Source organism: Musca domestica, unplaced genomic scaffold (assembly GCF_030504385.1).
Source record: "Musca domestica strain aabys unplaced genomic scaffold, Musca_domestica.polishedcontigs.V.1.1 32, whole genome shotgun sequence".
Lineage (NCBI taxonomy): Eukaryota > Metazoa > Arthropoda > Insecta > Diptera > Muscidae > Musca > Musca domestica.
The window spans coordinates 5,777,724-5,799,542 of NW_026712311.1; the positions used below are offsets into that span (position 1 = coordinate 5,777,724).

Here is a 21,819-nt window from a genome sequence, read left to right on the forward strand (position 1 = left end):
CCGATAAATAATGTCTCTAAAATCATCAAAATACCCAATATCGGGAGGTACAGTCATATGGGGGCTATACGAAGACGTAGACCTATATGGCCCATTTTCTGTGATATGCTGCAGTATCCATTACGAACTTTAAATACCAAATTTGAAACAATTCCGGTGAACAATGTTGCTAAAATCATCAAAATATCGAAAAATTGGAGGTACTATTATATGGGGGCTACACGAAGACGCGGACCTGCACTGACAATTATCTGTCATAGGATGTATTATCCATTGCGAACTTTAAATACCAAATTTGAAACATTTCCGATTAATAATGTCGCTTAAATCACTAAAATACCGAAAATGGGGAGGTACAATTATATCTGGGCTATACGAAGATGCGGACCTGCACAGACAATTTTCTGTGATAAGCTGTAGTATCCATTACGAACTTCAAATACCAAATTTAAAACAATTCCGGTGAATAATGTCGCTAAAATCATCAAAATACCGAATATCGGGAGGTACCATTATACATATGGGGGCTATACGAAGACGTGGACCTGCACCGACAATTTTCTGTTATAGGCTGAAGTACCCATTACGAACCCCAAGTACCAAATTTGAAACATTTCCAGTGAATAATGTAGCTTAAATCACCGAAATGCCGAAAATAGGGAGATACAATTATATGGGGTTTATACCAAAACGTGGACCTACATGACCCATTTTCAATACCAAAAGTCCTGCAGACATAATCCACATTTGAGTAAAATTTTATCAACCTTCTTCATTTCGTTCGGAAGCTAGAGTGATTTCCACAGACGGATGGACGGACGAACATCGCTAAATCACCATAGAATTTTATGCTAATCAAGAATATAAATATACTTTGTGGGCTCTAAAATGTATGTTTCGAGGTGTAACAAAAGGAATGAGAAACTTGGTATACCCTCCATACTATGGTGGAGGGTATAAAAATAAATCACACACACAAATCCAATGTCTAAGGGTGGAAATACATAAAGCGGTGGAAATACATAAAGCGCATATTTGGCTGGCTTAAGTCATCGGCTTGACTTAGTTCGATTTTGGCCCTAGGCTCCTCTGTTCATTTCCGAAGTAGCCAGCCGATGACTTAAGCCAACCAGATAAGCGCTTTATGTATTCCCGCCTTAACTCAGGTGTTTCCACATCTAAATATAGATATTATAAAAACAAAAAATAGAAAAACATCTTAAAAATATATAAACATTCTAAAATATACTTCATTCCTCAACTCATTCTAGGGCGGAAAATATTTCAACTTTAAAAGGGGCTGTGTTATCAATAGCAATAGCTTTTTTGTTCCAAATATAAGGACCCAACCCGATAGAAGCTATTATTTTCCAAATGCAACAAACATTTCCTTTGTAATTCTTGCTAATTTCGATTTCCCTACCAAATATTCAAAAAAAAAAAAGAAAAGAAAAACAGCCCACCTTTCTTTATCTCCCCCAAAATTGCATTTATTTCCAAAAAAAGAAACATATGTTGATTCATTTGACATTTATAATATATTCATTTGTTTTGCGCATTTTCAGACACTTTCATTCATTCATTAGAAGCTACCGGTGATAACAAAACAATGAGTAGTGGCTTCCTTTCCAAACATAAACAAATTTAAGTAATGCCCCCCATTGCAGAGTGATTAGATTGATATTTTTGGGGTAATTTACCGTTGTTATTTTAAGAATTTCCGATAACATTGATTCATACATGGACAAGAAATTGAAATTAATGTGCGAAGTTCGGAAAAAAAATTACTTATGTCTTTTAAATAATTTTTGTCTTTTGAAAAACTTATGTCTGGATGAAAACTCCACTTGGAAGGTCATTTAGCGTCTTCTTTCTCGGGAAGTCTTCTAAATTTTCATAGAGAGAATTTTCTCTCTAATTTTTTTTTTCGAAATTTTATAATGCCTTTTAAATAATTTTCGAATTATATCTTCTTAAAGTTGTAAATAAATCTAAACAATTTTGGACAAATTTGGCTTCTTAAAATGAGAATTTGTTTGTCTAAAGCTCTCCGTTAAATTTCTGTCAACAAATTTTATATTCCCTTGCAAAAGTCAAAACACATTCTTCTTTACTTCTAAATTATTCACCTACCCTATTCGAGCTTTCGTCATTTCTGTGTGTCTTGATGGTTTCATCTCGTTTGTTTGATTCCCCCAAGGACTTGGTTTTGATTTAGTTTTGTGTCTTCCTGGAATAGTTATTCCTCTACTCATTATTATTCTCAATTCTCGCACAACTACTTCACATTACGGATGTTTTTTTTTGTCTCTTGATTTTCTTTTATTATCCTTCTTTATTAACCTTCTCTCGGAGTAGTTTCAAGGCGCACTTTTTTATTTCATATTTTTTTCGTTCTTTTTTGACTCTCATAATCAGGGAATTAAGTTTTGCTCCATGACAATCTACTACGACTACAACTACATTGCGGAGGTACTGCGCGTGCATATTTCTCGTTTGCCTTAGCATTGCCAAGCCCTTAAGAGGAATCTCTACAAGTGTTTGGTTCATTTTTCCTCTCACTCTATACGTTTGTTTTGCCGGATCTTCTTTATTAGCTTAGCCATTGTTGGAGAGTTACTTCAACCTGTTTGTGGATTAATTTTCTTGGAAATGAATATGCGATTGAGACAATTACGAATTGACAGGATAATAGTGGTGGTAATGTGCCTGTGTGTGTGGGTGTGTAATTGAAGGCATATTAGCTATGAATTATTAAGAAATGTAATATTGGTAGGAAGTGTTTTTTTTTTTTGATGACTTAGAAAATAATTGTGAAAGCAATGAACTTTGGATGACTTTTCCTGGCAACAAAGGGAATCTGAAGGTGGTGGCGAGATTATAATATTCTCTGTTGAAGAATATATAGAATATCTTCCAAAGACCATCTTTCTACAGAAGAAATTTCAATGAGCTTATATTTTTAGAAGACCATCTGACGAACTCTTGTCTATGGCATACCTTCTAAAAGACCGCCGTCTACAAAAGACCTTGAGAAGTTTTCCGTCTATAGAAAATTTATAAAAGTTTTCTGTCTATAGAAAATTTTGAAAAGTTAACTGTCTACAGGAAGTCTTATTAGGCTTCTGTCTATAAAAAAATCATATTTCTTCAGAACCCTTTAAGAATTCTTCTTTATAAATAGAACACCTTTTTAAGGTTAACTTTTCCAGAATACCAAGGATCTTCGAAAGGTTTCCTGTCTATAGAAGAGGCTATCAAATCATGTATCTAGAGAAGCCTTGAAAGGGTCTTTTTTCAATGGAATTCATAGAATACCTTAAATAGATCTCCCCCCATAAAACCCTTTTAGAAGACCGTGGAATGGCCTCCTCTTTTTGCAGGCCCTTTATGGATCTCCTATCTAAAGAATACCTACTAGAGGTTTCCTCTCTAAAGAAAAATGTTGTAAGGTTTTTTTTTCTTTAAAGAAGTTTTTTTTTGAAGACAGAATACCTTCGAAGATGTAGGATCTTCGAAAGGATTCCTGTCAATAGAAGATCTTTAAAAGTCATAGATCTGGAGAAGCTCTCTTTTTGTAATAGAATCTTCCTCCTATAGAACTTTTTGAGGGGTCTCCTTCCTTTACAAGGCAGTCATAGGGCCTACTCTTCTCAGCAAGCCCTTGATGGGTCTCCTCTTCAAAGACCACATTTTAGAAGTTCTCTCTCCATAGAAAACTTTTAAGCGTTTTTTTTTCTTTATAGATGTCCTTATTAAGGTTTTCTGTTTAGTCTCCTTTACTGTCTCTATAGAATACCAGTGGTAGGGCCTCTGACTGTTGAAGAAAGTTCAGTCTCCATAGAAGAGAGCTTTTATCTCTATGAAAATTATTTATAATGTTCTGAGTTTATGGACAACCTTTTTAGGGTATTTTGAAGGTTTTCCGACTGTGGAAGAGAGAGTTAAGAGTTCTGTTTCCATAGAAGGAAGCTCTTATTCGTTTATAATGCTTTGTGTTTGGAAAACCTCTTTTGGGTCTTCTGTAGGTCTTAGTTTTATCGAAGACATTTGAAAAGTTCTTTCAATGAAAGACCTCCGAAAGGCCTTCTTATATCGAAAATCTGTGAGAGGTCTTCTGTATATGGAAGGCCGATAAGGGGTATTTTCTCTATAGCAGAATTTTGAAAGACTTTTTTTAGAAATATTTTTTAAGGGTTCTTTTTTTTTATTATTATTATCGAAGGCCTCTGAAGTAGTTCTTCAAATGAAAGATCTTTTTTCTGCCTATGAAAGACTTTTGAAGGGTTTATAGAAGTTCTTTTCACTACTAAAGACCGCAGAGATGCATCTTCCATCTATAGAATATCATTGATAGGCCTACAGCCTTTGGAGGATATTTGAAAGGTCTTCTGTGTCTCCAGAAGACCTGAAATATATTAAATTAGGTATTTGAAGTTCGCTACGAGTACTACAACCTGTGACAGAAAATTGTCTGTGCAGGTCCACGTCTTCGTATAGCCCCCATACCTCCCGATATTCGGTATTTTAATGATTTCAGCGATATTATTCACCGGAATTTTTTCAAATTCGGTATTTGAAGTTTGTAACGGATGATACAGTCTATGACAGAAAATTGTCTGTGCAGGTCCACGTCTTCGTATAGACCCCATATAACGGTACCCTCGATATTCGGTATTTTAATGATTTAGGCCTACAGCCAATTGAGGATATTTGTAGGGTCTTCTGTGCCTTCAGAAGACCTGCTTTAAAAGATATTAGAGAGACTCAAGAAGGCTCATTTGTTTAGAGGATAAATGTATAGGGTTTCTGTCCATAGAACACCTGGTGAAAAATTTTTGTCTGGATAAAATCTCCTCCTGTAAGGCTTTCCAGACATCTTCTTTCTATAGAAGACCTTTTAAATATGCATAGAGAACATGAAAGACCTATTAAAGATGTTCTCTCTAAAGGATACTGTTTTGATATCTTCTCTCTATAGCTTATGTTTATATAAGACATTTGAGAGGACTGATAAAAGTGTAAGAGGTCTTCTGACTAAAAAAGTCAGCTTAGCAGTCTTTCGTCTGTAGAATATTTTTGAGAGGACCTCAGTCAATGGAGGTCATATAAAGGGTCTTTTTGACAGCACCACAGTTCGTTGAACTCTGGAGAGATCATCTGCCTCTGGAAGATCAAATTTAGGAAATCTTTTAGAGACACATGAAGTCTCCTCTGTTGAGAGGAAAAAATTTGTAGTTTTTGTCAATTTGAGACATACTGAAAACGTTCTGTCTGGATAACGTCTCATCTTGGAAGGTTATTTAGGCAGATTTTTTAAGAAGACTTTTGATAGCACCCCTTTCCATAAAAGACCAGTTAAAGATCTTCCGTCTCTAGAAAACCAGATTTAGAAGAACTTTGAGATACTCAAGAAGGCTCCTTTGTCTAGAGGATCGGGAGAGTTCTAACCAATTGAAGACCTACAGTTAATCTTCTGTCTGGATAGGATTTGCACTTGGAAGGTCATTTTGGGCATCTTATTTCTATAGATGTCCTTTGAATAAAATACCTGTTTAAGATGTTCTCTCTAAGGAGTACGTATTTGAGATCTTCTCTCAATGGGAAACTGTTTAAGGTGCTAGGATACCTTTAAAAGGTCGTCTTTTTTCGGAAGTCTTTTTAAATGTCTCTCGTAAAAGTTTTTTGATGGTTTTCTCTTTACATTAGAACTCTCCACAAAAATTCTCTCCATGGAAGCGTTTCTTATGGTCTGTTCTCTTCATCCAAAAGTATTCTGCCTCTACAAGTGCTTTTTGGGACCTTTTAAAGGTTTTCTCTGTAGGGAGGTCCCTTCTAAAGCCCTTTTCACCAGTATTCTGCCTCTAGAAGACCTTTCAAAGATTTTTTTGTCTCAAAAAATCATTTCATCTTTAGTTGAAAGAAATTCAATTGCCATTTTTATACCCTCCACCTTGGAAAGGAGGGTATATTAACTTTGTCATTCCGTTTGTAACATCCTTAAATATTCGTCTTTGACCCCATAAAGTATATATATTCATGATCAGCATAAAATTCTAAGTCGATTTAACGATGTCCGTCTGTCTGTCTGTCTGTCTGTCCGTCTGTCTGTTGAAATCACTATACAGCCCACATTATTTGAAGTAGAGCGCCAAAATTTAGCAGAGCTATTTGCATTGTGTCTAGGATGGTTGGTATTGAAAATGAGATATATCGGTCCACGTTCTGGTATAGTCCCCATATAACGGTACCTCCCGATATTCGGTATTTTGATGATTTATGCCACATTTTTTCACGGATTTGTCTGGAAATTGGTATTTGTAGGTCATAACGGGTCCCTGAGCGTGTGGCAAAACATTGCATGTATAGGTCCACGTTGTGGTATAGCCCCCATATAAAGGTACCTCCCGATATTCGGTATTTTGATGATTTATGCCACATTTTTTCACAGATTTGTCTGGAAATTGGTATTTGTGGGTCATAATGGGTCCTAGTTCGTGTGGCGAAACATTGTAATTATAGGTCCACGTTTTGGTATAGCCCCCATATAACGGTATCTCGCGATATTCGTTAATTTGATGATTTTTGCCACATTTTTTCACGTATTTGTCTGAAAATTGGTATTTGTTGGTTATAATGGGTTCCAGCTTCGGTGGCGAAACATTGCATGTATGGCTCCATGATTTGATATAGCTCCCATATAACGGTACTTCCCGATATTCGGCATTTTTATGGTTTTTGACACATTTCTTCTAATGTTTCTTTTACCCTAAGGTGGAGGGTATTAAAAGTTTGGCCCGGCCGAACTTAATGTTTTTTACTTGTTTCTTCTTCTTTTTTTTTGCTAAGAAAACAAATCTAACTTTCATTATTTCAATTAACCATATTTGAAGAGTATCTTACTACCCCCAATGCTATGTGATTAATCATGACTTTCAACAGCAGTTTTCACAGAAGAAAAAAAAAAACCCAACTCAAAATGGGTACATGAAAACCACTTATGGTTTCATATTTTATTAGCACAGATTTCAAAGCGTTTAACCCCCATGGCTTTGTTTCTCGTTTTCGTTTCTAATTTTTTTCTTTTATTTTTGGGTGTGAAGTTAAAGGTTAGAGCGCCAAAATTTTGCAATGACAGTGGGTTGTGGCGATTTCCATTTCAGTTTCAATTTCAAAGTAGTTTATTTTCGTGCGAGTGTGTGTGTTTCACTTATTTCGTAATTGAATTGATATTCATGGCACTTGAAGCAAGAAAGAAAAAAAAATAAGGCAAGACAATTGCTGAAAACGAGAAGTTATGCTGAAGTGTGTTTTGAAAAAAAAAAAAAAAAAAAAAAAAAAAAACACACTCGCAGCTTTCTTTTGAAATTGAAAATGTGAAACAAAGAAAGTTAAAATAATGAAATTAAAATAAACATGTGGGGGAGTATGGTATGGTATTTAGAGTTATGTAAATAATTATTTAATTTCCCCATTTATGGAGTTTGAAGAAAAAGAGATATTGCGTTTAAAGTAATTGGGCATGTCGAAGATGTTTCTGGGTTTCGAAAGCCATCAAGTTACAATACAAACTATTGTACCGAAATTTCAAAACTCTACGTCAAATAATGTGGGCTGTATCGTGATTAGGCAGGCGGACTTCGACTCAGAATTTTATGTTGACATATATATAATTTTTGGTCTCTACGACGAATAGTTAGAGATGACATCCTTTCCATTGTGAAGGGTATAAGAATGTGTTCAAGGTAAACATTCGAAAACCTCGCTAGAATTTGATCGAATAGTGATACTCACCCTAATTTGGGAGATTTGGAGCAGGAAAAAATCGAGCGAACCCAGTTTTTCGATTTCACTCGAATATGAGCGAACATATTTTCCTCGTTTTTGAGTGGGCGCAAGTTTTGCAGATTGTCGAGCAGATTATGCTCTTGCCGAGCGCTCTTTTAATTTCTGTCATAACATTGTTTTATTTCTATGTATGCGTATATTTCGTAAGATCCAGAAAACTCTCACTCTTCGAGCAATCCTGCACGGGAGCAAGTTACGCTTCCGAGTGAAAAGTAGCAAATATGTGCTCCGGATAGTCCTTTTGGATTAGAATCCCAAATCCTAATCTTATATACTCCTAGGAGTAAACCCTCCACCATGGTATGGAGGGTATATTGAGTTTGTCATTCCGTTTGTAACACCTTGAAATATACATTTTAGAGTCCACAAAGTATTTATATTCTTGATCAGCATAAAATTCGAAGTCGATTTAGCGAAGTCCGTCCGTCTATCCGTCAATGGAAATCACTCTAGCTTCCGAACGAAATAAAGTAGGTTGATAAAATTTTACTCAAATGTATATTATGTCTGCAGGACTTTTGTTATTGAAAACGGGCCATGTCGGTCCCTGTTTTGGTATAGCCCCATGTAACGGCACTTCCCTATATTCGGTATTTTGATGATTTAAGCGACATTGTTCCCCGGACATATTTCAAATTTGGCATTTGATGTTCGAAATGGATACTACAGCCTATGAGAGAAAATTGTCTGTGCAAGTCCACGTCTTCATATAGTCCCCATATAATGGTACATCCCGATATTCGGTACTTTGATGATTTTAATGAGATTATTCACCGGACTGGTTTCAAATTTGGTATTTGAAGTTCGTAATGGGTACTACAGCCTACGACAAAAAATTGTCCGTGCAAGTCCATGCCTTCGTACAGCCCCCTTATAACGGCAGCTCCCGATATTCAGCATTTTGATAATTTTAGCGACATTAAAAACAGACTTTTCGCAGAAGTTTCGCATTTGAATATTGTAATGTCTTTGGACAAAAGTGGCCTATGCAGGTCCGCGTCATCCTATAGATCCTAATATAACGGCTAGATTCGGTATTTGAAGATTTTAACAGAGTTTTTTAAGGATTTTTTTTTGGGAACCCGGCCCGGCCGAACTTACAGCTTTTTTACAGATACAAATCTTGAAAAATTATCCTAAAAATTTGGATCATTTATAAAATTTTATACACCTCAAGAATAAATATATTTTGGTGGCTTCAGACCAACATTCTGAGGTGTTGGGTGGTACAACAAATTCTTGCCTTCAAAATTTCGAAAATATTTTTTTAAACAAATGTATGACTCATTTTTCAACATTTTTTTATTCTATAAAAAAGATAATAAGGTCGAGTATACGTTTCTTCTTATAATTTAATTTACATTTATATCTTTTTGTTTTAAAACATATCTTCAAAAAATTAACATTTCTCTTGGAAATGATAAAAAAAATATTGCCATCATTTCCGAGCAGCGGCAGCAGAGCTAATCTTCTTGCAAAATACCGAAAATCATAAGCATTGCCTAAACGTCATAATCTTGGGGAATCCGCAAAGAAATGTCGTTTGTTATTTTTTTGTTGTACCAAATCAAACAACTTTCGCATTGATTAAGGCGAATCATCTTCCAGTTCCATGGAAGTATGGATTTGTCATAAAAAAAAGCACGCCAGTCAATAACATGGCAACGAGCGGGCGAGCTAACGAACGAACGCACGAATTATAAAACCCGCTTAGCGTCATTAATATTTAACGCGTTAATTGAAACGCGGTGAAGAAAGAGTAGGTGAAAAGGTAGGAGAGAGGAAAGGAGTGGAGGTAACCAAGTGAATATGACGTCGAAACAGGTGAAGTGATGTTTATTTTGCGGTTTTTCGTAGTGGCTGTTGTTGTAAATTCTTTATCGCATAAGGCAGGCAGGCAGGTCTGGGCCACTTGGAATTTGATAAACGCGAATTTTTTTGTTGCAAAAAAAAAAAAAAACAAATCACATTTCTTTGAAAACAATGACGCAAAGGCTTTCCACGAGTTGGCCAATGGTATCTTGGCCCAGATAAGGCGTTAGGTTTGATTAAAGGTGAAATTTGCTCTCAACAATTGAATTTAAGTTATTCACTTTTAATTAATGTTGATAAGAGACAGTTTTTTGAGTGGCGGAAATGGCGAGTGGGCCGGGTGAGAATGAAAATATTTTCTATTTTATTTTTAAAGGCATAGGGGTCAGAGGGTTAGAAGGAACAAATTGTGATTCAATAATGGATATTTTTAATGGACTGGGAGTCATATTCACATCTTGGGGGTCAGTTAGATCTTTTCTCTAAATACTGTTATTTTATAATGGATATTTTTAAAGGAAACGAAAAGGTTAGAAGGAAAAAAATTTGATTGAATAATGGATATGTTTAAGGATATGGATGAATAATGGATATGCCTGCCTAATGTCGGTAAGATCCTGAAAAAAAAATATTTAAAAAATTAATTCCTGGACAGGAAATTTTTGAAAAAAACCCCACGATTTCTTTGTCTTTGAAAAAAAAAAAATACAAAAATTAAGAATTAACGGAAATATTTAAAAAATTCTAAGATTTTGATCTGATCTGCAGGTCTTTTAATCTTTTTTTCCTGAAAATATTCTTAAAAAATCCGCGAATTTTTTATTTAACCAGTAAGGAAAGGTCAAAAGTCGGACGGGGCTCAATATATGATACCCTACACCACTATGCGTATTAAGTAGAGCTCCCGTAGAAAAATTTGGCTACTATATCCAACTCTACGTTTTACGGAGGCTTTTATACCTCTAGTACCAAATTACATTGCTATAAATTAAAAATATATTATATTAAAAAATATTTATTGGAGCAATGGGCATACCGGACTGAGTTTCATCAATTGGTTGAATATGAAAACAATATATCCAATTTGGGGTGATATTATGTATATGGCGGACAATAACCGTAAAATCGGATGAAGATGTAAATCGAAAAATCTGAATCGATCGATAAAATTTGATAGGGGTATTTTTGAGCAGTATCCGATGTCTGGTATCAAATATCCTTTTTGTGGAGTGCATATTACGCATGTAACGGACTTAAACCCCTTAATCGAATGAAACATTTATAGGGGAGCTACCTGAAGCGATTTTCACTAAATTTGATGTAGTTGCTTCTAGACTAAATTCGGTCGGATGTGACAAAATTCAGTCCATCTGGGCTGATATTATCTATTTGGGGCACAAGTAACCCGACATCGGTTAAAGATATATGTGGGAGCTAAATCCAAATGTGAACTGATCTTGACAAAATTTTAGGCACTTATTTCTGAGCTATATCTGATATCTGGTACCAAAATATATATATGGGACATAGCGCTATATCTGAACCGATTTTCACCAAATTTAATATACTTGCTTCTATACTGAATTCGGTCGGATGTGTCAAAATTTGGCCATTTGGTGCGTAATTAACCCGAAATCGTTTGAATATATTTATAGGAGCTATAAATAATTTGAACCGATTCTCACCAATTTCAATAGCATTCGTCCTTGGGCCAAACAAATATCTAAATCGGATAATAATTGCGACCTGCATTTTGATCACAGGAATACATGGACAGACTGATATCCATAAATCGACTCAGAAAGTGATTATATGAAGATCCTGAAAAGTAACTATGGGTCCATATCGTTTCCTTCTCCATGTTACAAACAAATGCACAAAGACATAATACCCTTACCACTATGTGGGGTAGGATATAAAAATCGATGTCTTGTGTACAGCCACGAGGTCCTTTAAAGAATTTGGAATTTTTATAGCCGGAAAGTTTTTGAAAACTATTTTTTTTTTAATTTTTAATTTTAATTTTTAACAAAGTCCTCTTTTCCAGGCCCAGGGTTTCTTTGAAAGAATTTAATATTGTTTTCCCGGAAGTTCTAAAAAATATATATTTTTTAAATATTAGCACCTTGTGAAATTGATTTCTAAGGTATAGAAGGACAAATTATACATTTCATGAATCCTGAAATTATATCCAACAACTTCAACAATCCAGTAATAAATAAAAAGGGGGGGGGGGGGTGACCTCCAGTAATTTTTTTCTTAAATCAAGGTTGTGAATTTCCTTAATAAATGGGGACGAAATTTCATTTATTGTTTTAAAACAAAATTTGTATTTTCTTCAAAAATGAGGACGATTTTTTTTAATGGGGTCGAAATTTCTATCCTTGGTATTCAATATAATTTTTTTAAATCATTTTTTTTTTTTCAAAAAATGAGGACGAAATTTCATTCCTTGGTATTGAATATAATTTTTTTCTTACATTTTTTTTTTCTTAAATCAAAGTTTTGTATTTTCATCAAAAATGAGAACGGAATTTCTATCCTTGGTATTTTTTTTATTAATTTCTGCTCAGGAAATTATCACTATTTTAAATTTTTTTACAAGAGACCGCACAAGTTATATCTTCGTTAACGGCTAACATTGAGGAAGGTAGTATTTTCCCAACAACTTCAATTTTTACGATATTTTTCAATTCGTTTCACATCATTTACATCCCCCTTCGGCCACCAAAACCCTTTCCCATAGTCCACTTGACAATCCACAATTGTTTCGTTTAATTATTGTTGTTATTGTCGATATAAAAAATGACATTTCATCAAAATGTTGTTAAGACTGTCATTTTGAAAATTCAAAGTCTTGTTTATTAGATTCGTGTATTTGCTTAATGTTCCATAACACCGAAAAAAAACTCCCAGCCACAAACAACAAACAATCACAAATATCATTAACAATTTATTATCATTAAACAATTCTATTATTTCGGTTATAAGCTAAACATTCAATTACAGACTGGCAGCAGCAGCAGCAGCTCAGCAAAAGTAACAGCGTTAACCTTCAAGCATTTAAGACAACAATAGAGTTGGGCTGGCTGGCAGCAGTAGCAGTTCCAAGTTTTCAAGTTAATTTTCTTAAAATAAAAAAAAAATCAAGAGTCAAGTATGCGACTATTTTTTTATAGTTGTTGCTGGGTACTAAAGGGAGGCCTCTCTGTGTCACAACAATGACACTGTGACACGAAGGGGGAACGAATCGAAAAAAAAACTAAACAAACAAATCCTAAAGTTTCTATAAAAAAATTAATTCAACCATGAATTGCATTTAACAACCAAAAACAACAACAACAACTATTCTTTGAGATTTACATCTAACATAGCAAACAATGAGCCAGGTTTATTTGATATTGGAATTTTATTTTGAGTTAGAAATTTCGGATTTTGGTTAGGGTTAAGAAAGGGAAAAATGATGGTGAAAATCTCCACTTGCAGTATCGAGTGGAGATTTTATTAAAAAATGCATTCATTAATCTACCATTAATATATTGTATTCAATTCCATTTTAGTTTGAAAAATATTCTCAATTCTGTGATCCTTTAAAATATTTTTAATTTTTATTTTATTTTCATGTTTTTCATATTTTATTTAATGTCAGGTGCTTTATCATCTTTTATTTTTTCCAAACCTATTTTTTTAAATATGAAACAGCTGTTTTATTATTTTTATGATTTTCTTTAACATATCAGGTACTTTCCGTGGGGCTTATGATTTCTTATCAGCACATGGCACCCCATATGCCACACTTTAGTGATAGAGAAAATTGTGCGTATTGATAAAAAATGATACTGGGTTACTGTAGATCAAACCATAGAACAGGTCCGAAAAGGGGGAGGGGGCCGACCCTCTCTCACAACAAACCGTTTCTTATCAATCCGTTATTGGAGATAATAAAATATGGGTTGGTGTAATAAAATCTGGGTCAAAATCTGGGAGGCAACAAACCACTTTACTTGTGAACGAGTTGTGCATTTAAGGAGGTCTATTAAAAAGCATCAGCCGATTTTTCCGGCAGATGTACATCCTTAGCCAATCGAAAGTTATGCAAATAAGTGTTAAAAAAAACTTAACCTTTTGTGGAGAAGGTACCATAACAATTAGGCTGATAAATTCCATATTCACATCAGATCTCTAATTGTGAGAAATATTAAGATACACCAAGTTTCACAAATTATGGGAGATATAAGTACAAAAATTGTGACACTTTGTGGGGGAGGTACCACAAAAAGGGTGGGCGGATATGTTTGGGCTTTACACCAGATCTTGTGTTGATAGAATTATTGAGACGTGCAGAGTTTGAAATGAATCGGATACCTATTTCGCATTTCATATGCCTCTTGGTTATTGAAAATTGTGACACGTTGTGGGAAACGTACCAGACGAAGTGGTCCGTTCTATCCGTTCTTTATACAAGGTTTTGTGTTGGCGGAAATATTGAAATGTGCGAAAATTGAAGATAATCGAACACTTACTTCACATTTTATAGGAGTACTTGATGGAGTACCTTCCCATAAAAATAAAAAAAAAAAATAAGGATTTTCAAAGTTTGCATAAAATTGGATGACCAACCGGACCAAGTTTTACCAAATGGAAAAATTCGGTTAAATATGAAGTTTACGCTAATATCAGAATATGTGGTGGACAATGACCGTAAAATCACATGAAGATGTATAGCGAAGCTATATAAAAATCTGAACCAATCTCGATAAAATTTGGCAGAGGTATTTTTGAGCGATATCCGATGCCTGGTAAAAATATAACTATTGCAGAGTGCATGTTACGTATGTGAGGGACTTAAAATCCCAAATCGAATGAAACATGTACATAGTCATTTTAAGGTATAAGTTAGGTAGCTATAGCTATATCACCAAAATTTGAAGTACTTACTTCTGGGCCGAAGTAAGCCAGAAATCGGATAAATATATATATGGGAGCTATACCTAAATCTGAATCGATCTTGATAAAATTTTAGGCTCTTATTTCTGAGCTATATTTGATATCTGGTATCAAATATCATTCTTGTTGAGAGCATGTTACGAATGTGAGGGTCTTAAACACCAAATCGGAAAAATATATATGAGAGCTATGGCTATATCTGTACCGATTTTCACCAAAATTTGAAGTACTTGCTTCTGGGCTGAATTCCACTGGAAGTGACAAAAATCAGCCCATTTGGACTGATATTAGCCATTTGGTGCATAATAAACCATAAATCGGAAAAGGATATATATGGGAGCTATACCCAAACCTGAATCGATCTTGACACAATTTTAGGCACATATTTCTGAGTTATATCTGATATCTGGTACCAAAATCATTGTTGTGGTGTGCATATTACGCATGAGAGGGACATTAACACTAAATCTGATGAAACATATAGATTAGAGCTAAGGCTATATCTGCACCGATTTTCACCAAAATTTAAAGTACTTGTTTCTGGGCTGAATTCGGTCGGATGTGTCACAATTCCAGTAATTTGGACTGATATTGGCCATTTGGCGCACAATTAACCCGAAATCGGTTAAACATATATGTGGGAGCTATATCTAAATTTGAGCCGATTCTCACCAATTTCAATAGGGTTCGTCCTTGGACCAAACAAATATTTTTTGGAAAAATTCATCTTAATCGTTTTATTCTCAAAAATTCATGGACAGACTGAGTGACATGCATAAATCGACTCAGAAAGTGATTCTATGAAAATCTTCTAAAGTAAACATGGCTCTATCCCGCTTCCTTACCCATGTTACAAACAAATGCACAAAGACGTAATACCCTTACCACTTTGTGGTGAAGAGTATAACTATATTTTAAATATTTTGATTTTAACTTAGCCCTTAAATATGATTTTATAAAAGGAACTACCAGACCTGAAAATCGATGGTGAGGAATACATATATTCTTCCTACATTAGAAATACGTTTTTCCTCAAAAGGCTCATTGTGGAATATGGAACATCTTTAAAAGGTCGTCTATGACCAAGGAATATTGTATGACTAAGATGCTCAAAAACAAATAAAGTATTTCTGTTATGAATACTTATTTGAATATCTTTCTGACACATATCAAAACATTAGTCATCAAACCAAAAACCATGTCTTAAGCCTGGGAATCTACACAGAACCTCTTATTAAAATTTTGCTATGACCTATTTCCAAATTTTGTTTTCATTGTCTTTGTTTTCATTAAATATATATAATTCAAAACATCAAATTATAATAGAAAAAGTGAAATTCTTCAAAAATTTAATTATTGTTCGGCTTCAATAACAACCTTCAATTTCGTTTAAACAAAAAAACCAAGATAAAAAAACACTAAATAATACTTCCAAAAAAATAATGGAAACACAAAAAAGAGACAACTTCTTTTGTGACCAATTTCGTTTTCTAAGTGGGTGGTACAGCTCTCTGAGATACAGCAAAGATACATGGGTTGGTTGGTTGGCTTGGCATGCCCAAGACATGAACATGATATTTGAAATGCTGTAATTATCTCAAAAACATTAAACCATGGCAACCAACCAACCCCCACAATAAAGAAACCAACAACAACGACAACAAGGCATGTGAATACCAAAAGTTGTTGCTTTTTTTGGCCAAGAAATATTTTGTTGAACTCAAGCTTAAAGATAAGGCCATGGTTGGCTGGCTGACTGACTGTTTTTGGCTTCTTAAGAAATGTGGGGGGAATTGATAAAGAGTTAAGGTTAAAGCCAAGAGCCAATGAGTGTGGGGTGGTCGAAGGATGGTGGGTTGGATGCAAAAAAAAAAGTATCAGAAAACATATTTTGGCTGGCTTAATGTCCCTGGGGGTGCTAACAAGTCAGATATGCACGTGTTCTTAAAGACCCAGACATTCTTGCTTGCCAACGAAAATATGGGTGAGGGTGTTTTTAATTTTTTTTTTTTTTTTTTTTTTTTTGAATTGAATTTGTGCAAAATGTCAAAATCCATACAAGTGCTGTCACATTTGATGGACGTCATAGACCAAAGTGTTGTTTTGCTTTTGTTTTGCAGTTTTCAAGTTCACACAATAATTAAAAATATGTTCCAAGAAACAAAAAACGCACACACACTCGGAAAAAAACCAAAACTATTTTCAGAGAGAGATTAGCAACAAAAACAGCGTTTTGTATAATTCTGTGTGAATGAAAAATGAATAACTGGGTCTAGGTTATACTTTTTGTTGCTGTTGTTTTTGTTGTTGTTGGTAGGCATAATTGTGGTCAACTTAAAGTACAGACACCCACAATTCTATTAATCATCAGGGGGGGCCCTCCACTTTGTAACTCAACAATGAGTACTCATTCAAATCTAAGGCATCCAATTACAAAATTGTTTCTATTATTATTTAACTTTTTCTAAATTGTCTCATTTGCTTACGAGTTAGTGAGTCATTCTGCTACCGCTTCATCGGAAATGCATTTCTTTGTTGGTAATCAAGAAGGAAAAAAAAACACCAGAAAGTGTTAAGTTATTAAAAAGTATTATAAATGAGTTATCAATTAACCCGAAGGGGAAACCTTTTCTTACTTTTTTTCTACTACGTTATGGGTAACGGAAATTGTTGGTTTTATAGAGGAAACCTGAAATTGCATTATTAGAAATATAATAATAAATTTTAATTGTTTTCAATGTAATTGTTTAATGAGCAAAACATGTTATTTGATTGAATGAATGTTTTTCAGGGTCCAAAGGGATTAGTATAACCTCCACCACAGTATGGAGGGTATATTAAGTTTGTCATTCCGTTTGTAACACCTCGAAATATACATTTTAGATCCCACAAAGTATATATATATTCTTGATCAGCATAAAATTCTATGTCGATTTAGCGATGTTCGTTCATCTGCCCGTCCGTGGAAATCACTCTAGCTTCCGAACGAAATGAAGTAGATTGATGAAATTTTACTCAAAGGTATATCATGTCTGCAGGACTTTTGGCACTGAAAATGAGCCATGCGGGTCTACGTTTTGATATAGCCCCCATATAACGGTACCTCACGATATTCGGTATTTTGATAATTTTAGCGACAATATTGATCGGATTTGTTTCAAATTTGGTATTTGAAGTTCAAACTGCACACTACAGCCTAAGTCAGAAAATTGTGCAGGTCCACGTCTTCGTATAGCCCCCATATTACGGTACCTCCCGGTATTCGGTATTTTGTTGATATTGGCGGCATTATTCACCGGAGTTCTTTCAAATTTGGCATTTGAAGTTCGTAATATATATTACAGCCTATGACAAATAATTGTCTGTACAGGTCCACGTCTTCGTATAGCCCCCATATAACGGTACCTCCCGATATTTGGTATTTTGATGATTTTAGCGACATTATTTAGCAGAATTGTTTCAAATTTGGTATTTGAAGTTCGTAATGGATACTACAGCCTATGAACGAAAATTGTCTGCGCAGGTCCACGTCTTTGTATAAGGGGGCTTATAACGATACCTCAGGATATTGGGTATTTTGATGATTTTAGCGACATTATTCACCGAAATTGTTTCAAATTTGGCATTTGTAGTTCGTAATATATACTACAGCCTATGACAAATAATTGTCTGTGCAGGTCCACGTCTTCATATAGCCCCCATATAAAGGAATCTCCGATATTTGGTATTTTGATGATTTTAGCGACATTATTCACCGGCATTTTTTCAAATTTGGTATTTGAAGTTCGTAATGGATACTACAGCATATGACAGAAAATAGTCTGTGCAGATCCACGTTTTTGCATAGCCGCCATATAATGGTACCTCCCGATATTCGGTTGATGATTTTAACTATATTATTTGTTTCAAATTTGGCATTTGAAGTTCGAAGTCGACACTACAGTCTAAGACAGAAAATTGCTTGTGCAGGTCCACGTCTTCGTATAGCCACCTTATAACGGTACCTCCCGATATTCAATATTTAGATGGTGTTAGCTACATTATTCACCGAATTGTTTCAAGTTTTGAATTTGAATATTATAATGGCTTATGACAAAAGTTGCCTTTATAGGTCCACGTCGTCGTTTAGACATTTGGTATTTTTACGATTTTAAAAGAATTTTTCGTTCCAAATGCTGGAGGGTATTCAAAGTTCCGCCTGGCCGAACTTACAGCTTTTTCAATTATTAATCTTCATTAAATACCATTCTTATTTTTATACCCTTAGCCATATGGCTACTGAGGGTATATATATACGGCCAAAACGTGCCTCATCGAAAAAAAAAAACTTCAGAAATTTGGAGTGGATCTAGGGTGTCCTTCTCTGTATATCTCTGTCTGACTAGTGTACAACTCTCGAAGAAAGTATTCGATTTAGTCCAAACTTTGTACATCGTAACATTATTGTCAAGCTTAAATCAACTTTGAAAATGGGCAATATCGGACCACTCCTTCTGTTACCTACCCTAAAAAGGTCAACATTTTATCAGAAAATAATTTGCTTCTGGAACAAGAAAGAAAACTTTGCAAAACCTAATATTTTTATCAGCTATGTCAGGTGTGAAAATGGCCACTATCAGCCGACTACATCAAGTACCTCCCCCACAAATAGTCAAAATTTTGAATAATTATAACTTTTATAAATAATTTTTATATAATAAGAGTTCGAATGTCAATATATCTACGCAAGACATGGTTTGAAGAATGGATAGAATGGACCACTACTTTTGGTACCTCCCGCACAACAGGTCAAATTTTGAATAAACATGAAGCTCATAAAATGCAGAATAAGCACCCGATTTATTTCATAAGCACCTCGATTCTTTCATACTCAGAAAATCTCTATATTTTTTTGTTGGTTGAACGAGCATTCCTTGAGAAATGGCGAAATATCCAGCTGTTAATCCAAATCTATTCTGACCCCTGCTTGGGCGCCACTTTTTTTTCATTTAGGCATTTTTTTTAAATCTCATTATTTGTTGGTTGAGCTCTCCTAGAGAAATGGCGAAATACCCAGCTGTTAATCCAAATCTATTCTATTCCCGGCTTGGGCGCCACTTGTTTTTCATTTAGGCAAATTTTTTGCAAATCTCTTTTTTTGTTGGTTGGACCCCCTTCTGAAAAGGTATTTCTGGCTATGTCGTGTCACACTCTTATCTCTTAAAAACCCCTGTTTGCATGCAATTATTTTCTGACCCTTTTTTGGGCGCCACATGTTTCTATTTCATTTTTTTTTCTAATAATTTATCTTGTAAAATTATTAGCACCATAATTTTTTCACGCCTCCACTGAAATAGTTTGCCAATACAAATCCGTTACATGGCAGGTGTTTGTCGTTTTTTTCCAATTGTAATAAAACGCAATCTTACAACTACATTAGTTGGTTAAATAATAATTAATTACAGTTTAAAGAAATAGAAAAAAAGTTGGAAAAATGAGACCAGAGACAGACAGACAGCCAAGTCTAACAACAATTACAACAATAAATTTATGGTCATAACTAACGGCTGATGTTGTAAACAGTCGGCCACAAACTAATTTCTCATTTGGTAAAATAAGCCATTTCATAATATGGCAATGTAGGTACATAGCTTCTACATATGGGAGGAATTACTCACTCACTGCCTGTTACCCATCGTTGCTGTGGCTTGCCGACCTCGTATGAAGTTTTATTTTTTTAACAGGGAGACCTGTTAAGTACACATGATTGATAGCCCTAGTTATGGGCTTAATTTGTTTTTAGGATTGCCTAATATTGAAGTAATTCCACGTTATGTTGTAATAAATTGATTCTTGGCAAGACCTCCCATATTGTGGTGGGTCTTATCACAAAAATTCCAATGGAAAATGAACACATATTTTTAATCTTGGTTTTTTTAGTTTTACCTCAATTTTATGCTCCACTAAAATATATTGCTGCAATTGATAACTTGGCCAATGCATTTTTTTTTTTTTTGGAAAATCAAAATCCCATCATGACACAGTCTAGTTGATAAGATCTTCAAAAATCGAATTTTGAAATTATGAAATACTCGTAAAATAAAAACGAACCAACAAGAAAATCCCACCAGTTTTAGGGTATTTGGTTGGTTGTGACGACAACTAAACGGTTGCATCACTCCAAAGAAAACGAAACATGATTGATGTTTGGATAAAATCATAAATTGTGATGCAAATCTGTTCAAACTTTTTTTCTATAGATTTAATGAAAGGGAAAAATATTTGTTGAAATAAATTGTAGTTTTTGATAAGCTTTAAATGATTTTATGGGTTATTCATTGTTAACCACAAATTTCATGGATATTTCACACCATTTTAACACCAATTTCTATTGTCTGTGAATCTGAGAGCTTTAATTCTCATTGACTTCAGAAAAGAAAAAAATATGAAGGAGAAATATTTTGTGTCAGTATTTTATTGGGAAAGGATATTAGAGCTTTGAAAAATAATAATGAAAGGTATATTATTTCTGGGTTTCAAAAAAAAAAAAAAAAATAAATAAATAAATAAAAAATATAAATAAAAAAAACATAATTTTCAATGAATCCAAAAAGAGAGGATTGTTGCAAAAAAAAAAATTTGAGTAAAGACATCCAAAGGGCTATTGCACTATATTTTGGGATCAAATACGCCTTTGATAGCAGGAATTTGCTAGGTGATTGAATCCTCATAATCTCTTCGATGAAAACTTTCAACTCAAACCCTACTTCTGCGTCACAAATAATTTTCGCATATATTGACATATACAGGGTGAGATAAAAAAACTGCAACAAAGTCAAACGCCATAATTTTTACATTTTTTAAAAATGTTATTCAATGAAAGGCAAGAAATTTCGGAAATAGCATCTAATTATAGAATAAGTTTAGATTTGTTCGAATTGGTCAACTTTGACACGAATTATTGCCTTCAAACGGCCAATGAAACCGTCACAGGCTGCCCGAATGTTGCTCTGCGGTCTTTGGCCCATATCAGGCGAAGTGCTTGCTTGAGCCTTGCTTTCAAAAAATACTCCAGACACAATAGTCCAATAGATTGGTATTCGGAGATTTTGGTGGCTATTGTGCGCTGGATATGTAACCATTCTTGGGTGTGCGTGCTGAGTGCGATGGTGCTGAGACCTGTTAGAATGTCCAAGGTCTGCGGCCAAACTGTTTGCATGCCTCTTCGGGCTT

At 34.5% G+C, this 21,819-nt stretch overlaps 2 protein-coding genes across 2 annotated transcripts in view; both read left to right on the plus strand.

Moving 5' to 3' along the window:
* The window catches only part of LOC131803665 (large ribosomal subunit protein P1-like), a 46,324-nt gene that overhangs the window by 22,627 nt on the left and 1,878 nt on the right, over nt 1–21,819 (plus strand). The gene's annotated exons all lie outside the window — the stretch shown is intronic.
* The window catches only part of LOC101891483 (dual specificity tyrosine-phosphorylation-regulated kinase 2), a 172,527-nt gene that overhangs the window by 2,183 nt on the left and 148,525 nt on the right, over nt 1–21,819 (plus strand). The gene's annotated exons all lie outside the window — the stretch shown is intronic.